The 7,310-nt window shown below is 42.7% G+C and overlaps 1 long non-coding RNA gene across 1 annotated transcript; it reads right to left on the bottom strand.

Annotated features, from left to right (window-relative positions):
* Positions 1-585: 585 nt before the first annotated feature.
* Positions 586-3,797, bottom strand: LOC132536392 (uncharacterized). The gene is made up of 2 exons (XR_009547991.1): positions 3,658-3,797; positions 586-852 (listed from the first exon to the last, which is right to left on the bottom strand). It is a non-coding gene; the product is annotated as an uncharacterized LOC132536392 (long non-coding RNA).
* Positions 3,798-7,310: the final 3,513 nt, after the last annotated feature.

Here is a 7,310-nt window from a genome sequence, read left to right as displayed (position 1 = left end):
GCGATCAAAGCCAGGGTTTTCTGAAGCGCACAGTGGTAGGTGTTCTTCACTGTGTGAGCCATCTCTACTTTCTTTTTTTTTAATCAGTTTTCACTTCAGTATCCCTTACAGTTCTATTACATATCATATATATAATGAAATCAATCTGTATAGAGTTTTGGACATACTTTAGCAATTACTCAGCTCTTCTCTCTTTTTAAAAAGGAAATCTGTTTTCCTCTCTTAATGAGGGAGAGAGGTTCTTTCTGATCTTATACAGAGACGGAGGCAAGAGCAGTAGAATAAGAGGCAGAGAGACACCTGCAGCACTGTTTTACCGCTTGTGAAGCTTCCCCCTTACAAGGTGGGGAGCAGGGGGGTTGAACCCAGGTCCTTGCACACTGTAATATGTGCACCTTACCAGGTGTGCCACCACACAGACCCCAAAAGGAAATCTTAATGTGGCATGGTTTTTCTTGTAATCTACCCTTGTCCTTAACACAAGGAAGTAAAAGAAAAATATATATATATATTTGAGACTAAAGGAAAACATTTACTATATGATTAAATAAGGGAAGAGAGAAAACCACTCCTTGGCAGACTCGCTGAACCCAATATAGAATTTTTTTAAAAAAGAAATGGAATTGATAGAGATCATAGTAAGAATGTCAGTGTAACAGTGAGCACTGAGTGCATAATAAAACTGCCCACAGACTGAATATTCATCGGGGCACAGTGAGGGAAGTAAACAGTACATTAGGACAGCTCCCATGAGGTTCTGCTTCTTTTGTGGTAGATCAAATGTGACCTCATCATTGCTTTCACGTACCAGTTCCAGTCACAATCCTCTAGGGCAAACACAAGTCCGAAGCTCTGAAAATAAATTTATTACTGTAACTAGTAATTAAATGATGACGAATGGCCAATAACTGCATGGAAGGCTCCCTGCAGAGATAAAGGACACCCGTCCATTTAAATCAGGCTGGGTCTGAAGCAAAGCTTTTAAACAGTGATTTACGACAACTGCAGAGCTAGTGGTCCAAGGGGGCCCGGACCATCTATGAATCTGGAAAAATTCAGCAGTGAGTGGAGCTTGCTCCGTAAACCGTAACAAGTGACTCGAGTCCACCACTACCCAGTCAGCATTCTCCCGGAAGATGGGCTCAACAATTATCAAGCACGGACCTTGAGCACTAGGCTCTTGGGATCAGTTTTCCTTCATGACTGTCTTTGTTAACATAACTCTTTGGGATGCTTGTACTACAGTGTTTACCTTCGAGTCAACACTGAGCCCGTTTGTGTCTGTGTGAGTCCATAAACACAAACATCACGTAGCCCGTTTATCAGCAGGACTCTAAACCCCTCCAAGCACCACTACACTGCTAACCAGCACACGCTGGTCCCAAATCAATCCATATCATCTCCACCCACATCACTTATTCCTTCCCACTGGAGCCAAACAAACAAAGAAATGAGTCGATCAACTGTAAATGCCCCAAATTAGAAATCAACTGGGAGTTTTCACAGCTTCTCATCTGTGCACTCACTAAATGACTCTAAAATCTGGAAAAAATAAGGAAGCCTCCTGCTGGGGCTCAGGATAATTCCTTGGCTTCCCAAGACGGCCAAGAAGACAGAAGACGCATATACTTGTAGCTAGCTATCTAGCTATTCTAGGAAGGAACACTGAAATCTTTCATCTTACTGTGAGAGGCTCCAGAGAGAGAGAGAAGGACAGGGAGAAAGAGAGAGAGAGAGAGAGAGAGAGAGAGAGAGGGAGAGAGGCATCACAATTCTGCTCAAGCAGAAGGAAACATTGTTGAAGTCTTTCCCTTTACAGACTGGAAAAGACTAGTCTACTGCCAACGCCCATGTTCAGCAGGGAAGCAATTACAGAAGCCAGACCTTCCCATAATGACCCTGGGTCCATACTCCCAGAAGGATAAAGAATAGGAGAGCTTCCAGTGGAGAGGATGGGATGTGGAATTCTGGGGGTGGGGATTATGTGAAACGGTACCTCTCTTATTCTATGGTCTTGAGATCATTACTAATTTTTTTTTAAAGATGCATCTACCCATCATTTGTCTGTCAAGGCTAGAAAATAAGTCTCTCTTCACCCTCTGCAAGATAGCTCCTCCTTCCTGTCACTGCTCAAGAATGGTCCTTAACAAAGCACCTGAGGGCTCCACAGCCTCAACTGCATTGGTGTGAAGAACATGCAGCCCAGTGGCCGGCAAAGAGACCCGCAGTCCTTGAAAAGAGCTTCGGTCCCCAACAGAGAAAGACCCAACAGAAATCAGATGATCCTGTGGGAGGCGGGACAAAGATCAAAAGAATTACAAATCTTAGAAGAACGTAATGAGAACACAGAAAAATATTTTCTGAAGCTAAAAATATTTTGGAGGAGCTGGATGGTGGTGCTCCTGATTAAGCGCACACATTACAGTACACACAGGTTCAAGCCCTGGTCCCCACCTTTGGAGAGAAAGCTTCACGAGTCACCATTGAAGCAGGGCTGCAGGTGTCTCTCTCTGTCCATTTCCCTCTCTACCTCCCCCTTCCCTCTCAATTTCTCTCTGACTCTATCCATCAATAAGTAAATAAAATAAATTAATTCAGTCAAGTATATATATATTGGAAAAAAATTTTAATTTAATAACCTGACTGAAAAACACCGCTGTCTCCAAGGAATGAAATAAGTTGTCTGGAACAGGAGTTGGCCAACTTCCTACAAAGGTCGAATTAGTAAATACTTTGACTCTGTAGGCCATATGGTCTCTGTTGAAATTGTCCAACCTTGTCGTAGCACAAAGCCAGCCATGGCTAATACATGCTAAACGGGCCTGGCTATGGTCCAGTAAAACTTTATTTATGGAAACAGGCAGCAGGGTGGGTTTGGCAAGTGATCTGAAGTTTGTAAATTCCGGGTCTAGAAGGTCAAAAAAAAAAAAAACTAGCATAACACAAGAGAAAGTACTGAAAAGAAACAAATCCAGGAAAAACACAAAATCAGTAACTCTCAAGAAAAAATTTAAAAGGCATAAAATAGAAGAGATGTTAAAAGAAAACTTTCCTTAGAAATACTTAAGTCTGATCAATCATCCTCTTCTGAGGTCTTTGAACTGACAGAAAGATTAGAAAAGAGGACAAAAGTAGGTTAAACTTTCCATCATTGTTGAAATTAAAAGCTACAAAATGAAGCAGCATTCTTAGTAAAGTGGTGACAGAAGATAAATACATATTGAGTTTTATTCTACACTAACCTGTAAGAAATTTAGTTAATTAGTTCCACCATTCACAGCAACAAAATCTATAAAGCTCAGAAGGAAAACTGATAATATTATGAAAATTATGTTAAAAATTAACATTTAAACTTTAGTTTAAATCTCCCAGAATTTGTTAGAGAAAATGAAAGCGATTCTTTAGAATGTTATACAGCAGTCCACATTATAATCGCCAGGAAAATTATGTAAAACAGACAACAGAGAAAATTACCTTATGAATGGGAGTTACACAAACATTATCAGGATAGGATAAAAATTGCAGAAATAACTGCAAAGATATATTGATCTCTATGTTAAATATGTACATGAAAAATTGCTTTCCCAAATGATATTGGCTATTATCATTATTTACTGAAAAGAAATAACCATTAAAAACTAAATAATAATTACCTACCAAAAATTATATGAGATTGAAAAATCAAATTCCAGTGGGTATTATTTTATCAGAGTTGCCTCCAGAGTGTTCGTGGTGCCAGGTCTCGAACCTTGGAAATCCCCATGCAGACCCTGCATGTTACAGCTGTGCTGTCTCCCTGGGAGATTAAAAGCTTTCTTAAGTATAAGAAACTGAGGGTGGGAGAGACAGCGTGATGGTCTCGCAAAAAAAGACTCTCATGTTGAGGCTGCAAAGTTTCAGGTTCAGTTCCACACTACCATAGGCCAGAACTGAGCTGTGTTTGGTTCACTGTATCTCTCTCTCTCTCTCAAATAAAAACAAAAATAGTTATGTTGAGAAATAACAACAGAAGGAGAAACACAGCCCAGAACCAGGACTCTGGCCAGGAGGTTTTCAGGTGCTGGTGTCTGATGGTGGAGGAGGACCTAGACTGAGGGTTAGAGTGTTTGGCAGAAAACTGAGAAATCTGACACCAGGATCAACAACTCTATTTACTGTAAATCATTAACACGCCAGCAACAACAACAAAAAAGAAACATTTAGAAGGCTATTTCTAACTTCAGCACCAGAGAGAAGTTGTTAAACAAGTCAAAAAATACATTACCAAAAGTGAACAACAAATTTATCAGATTTTATGGCAAACCTCATGAAAGCAAATGAACGAAGAGGTTAATGGAAACAAAGCTCTCAAAATACCGATGAGAAAAAGCTGAGTACGGCACAGGACAACTCACACAGAATCAGAATGAACAGGAACTTTACAGAAGAGATCCAAGTGGCCGGTAAGTGCATGTGAGAGCTGACCTCGCAATAATTAGAAAAACACAAGCCAAGGCCAGATATCATTTGTATTGCTCATATTTGGAAGAACTGATGAGATTGATAGCTTCTAGTGCTGACAACAGGAGGAAAAAATAGGCATTCATTACTGCTGGTGGGAGTGTGAATTCCTCCAATATTTTTCGAAAGAAATATGCCCTTAATCTAGAACTGCCACTTTTTGAGGAATTAATCCTCATAACTAAACGAGCTAGATACAAATTTTTTTTTTTTCCTCCAGGGTTATTGCTGGGCTCGGTGCCTGCATCATGAACCCACCGCTCCTGGAAGCCATTTTTCCCCCTTTTGTTGCCCTTGTTCTTGTAGCCTCGTTGTGGTTATTATAATTGCCATTGTTGATGTTGTTCATTGTTGGATAGGACAGAGAGAAATGGAGAGAGGAGGGGAAGACAGAGAGGGGGAGAGAAAGACAGACACCTGCAGACCTGCTTCACCGCCTGTGAAGCGACTCCCCTGCAGGTGGGGAGCCGGGGGCTCGAACCAGGATCCTTACACCGGTCCCTGCGCTTAGCTGCGCCACATGCGCTTAACCTACTGCGCCACCGCCTGGCCCCCCTAAATACAAAATTTTAAGTAATACACAGAATTTGGGTGGTGTGGAACTATAACTCTATAATCTTTTTTTATATTTATTTATTCCCTTTTGTTGCCCTTGTTGTTGTTTTTTATTGTTGTAGTTATAATTGTTGTTGATGATGTTGTCGCTGTTGGATAGGACAGAGAGAAATGGAGAGAGGAGGGGAAGACAGAGAGGGAGAGAAAGAAAGACACCTGCAGACCTGCTTCACCGCCTGTGAAGCGACCCCCCCTGCAGGTGGGGAGCCGGGGGCTTGAACCGGGATCCTTACGCCGGTCCTTGCACCACCTGCATTTAATTGGCTGTGCTACCACCCGACTCCCCAACTCTATAATCTTATGATCTTATAAACCATTATTAAATCACTAATAGAGAGTAGGAAACAAAACATAAGTATTATGAGATTATTTTGCTACCCTGTTCATAGCATGAAACAGACTTAACTGTCCATTCTGGCGCTATGAATTATAGTAAATATACACTATGAATATGGCATAGGAAGTGCTATTAAAAATAAGCTGAATCCACATGAATTGAAATGAAGTACCTTACAGAATATTAAGGTAGAAGTATTTTGCTATTCATCAAAAAAATAATAGTAATAATAATATCCCACATGATTTGTGTGTTTGCATATCTAAATTATTATAGGGTATGAGTGCGTCCTTTGTTTTGTTCTTGTGTATTTATCATATGACCATGAGTAGAAGTTTTGGAAAATCACACACACACACACCTGTTCAGAATGAACTCACTAGGGAGAATGGGAAAACAGAATGGTAACTTCTACGTTTTAAAAAATTATCTTTATTTATTGGATAGAGACAGGCAGAAATCAAGAGGGCGGGGGATATATTGTCTTTCTATCTCAGAAAAATCCGTAAAAGAAATCAGAAAGGCGTGGTTTCCTATGTGATAGTGAGAGCAGATGAAGCCACCAGCCAAACATTTTACTCAAGGCTCATGACATCACTGTCAGGTCCCTGAGCAAAATGAAAATGAAACGTCTACCTCAGGGCGGCGATGTGAACTCCCCCTTTTTAGGAGCCTGGCACCTTCAGTCGCCATGCACGGACGGAGACCTCCAAGGATGTGAATCTTTGAGTTTGGAACAGAGGTGCCATCTGGTGAATGACCATGACTCTGACAGTGTAGGACAGAACAGCCAGCGTGCTTTGCCCAAACTGCCGACTTTCCCACATCTGCTCCCCAGCCTTGGTGGTTCTGGACCACAGACAGACAACCCACTTCTATCCGTCCATGCCACTGGACCAGCCTAGCACAGAGGAGCACCAGCGATGGCCTAGGGGTAGGAAGAGGTGGAAGAGAACTCCTGAGCAGGTGAAAGTAGGAGAGGATAGAGAAAGTGGGGAAGAGGGGCTGGCTGGTGACACACCTGGTTAAGTGCACGCATCACAGTGTGCAAAGTCCCAGGTTCAAGCCCCCAGTCTCCATCCACAGGGAGAAAGCTTCACAAGTGGTAAAGCAGGGCTACAGGTGTTTCTCTGTCTCTCGAACTCTCGACCTCCTCCTCCCCTCTCCATTTCTGCTTATCTCTAGCCAATAAATAAATATAATTTTTAAAAGGAGAGGCAGGTGGGGCACACCTGGTTGAGTGCCCACGTTATAATGAGCAAGGACTGGGACTCCAGTACCCGGACCCCACCTGCAGGGGGAAAGCTCTGTGAGTGGCACAGCAGGGCTGCAAATGTCTGTCTCTCTCTTTCTATCTTCCCCTTCACTCTCAATTTCTATCTGTCTCTATCCAGTAAATAAAGATAATTAAAAAATGTCTTAAAAGGGGGGTGGTGATTGCACAATGGGTTAAGCACAGGTGACGCAAAGCCACAAGGACTGGCGTAAGGATCCCGGTTCAAGCCCCCGGCTCCTCACCTGCAGGGGGGTCAATTCACAGCTTCACAGGTGGTGAAGCAGGTCTGCAGGTGTCTGTCTTTCTCTCCCCCTCTCTGTCTTCCCCTCCTCTCTCCATTTCTCTCTGTCCTAGCCAACAAAGACAAATAAAATAAACAAAGCAATAAAAACAACAATCATCGGGGAGTCGGGCTGTAGCGCAGCGGGTTAAGTGCAGGTGGCGCAAAGCACAAGGACCGGCATAAGGATCCCGGTTTGAACCCCGGCTCCCCACCTGCAGGGGAGTCGCTTCACAGGCGGTGAAGCAGGTCTGCAGGTGTCTGTCTTTCTCTCCTCCTCTCTGTCTTCCCCTCCTCTCTCC

This window comes from Erinaceus europaeus, unplaced genomic scaffold (genome assembly GCF_950295315.1).
Source record: "Erinaceus europaeus unplaced genomic scaffold, mEriEur2.1 scaffold_489, whole genome shotgun sequence".
In the NCBI taxonomy this organism is placed as follows: Eukaryota; Metazoa; Chordata; class Mammalia; order Eulipotyphla; family Erinaceidae; genus Erinaceus; species Erinaceus europaeus.
This window is presented reverse-complemented; position numbering and strand designations above follow the sequence as displayed.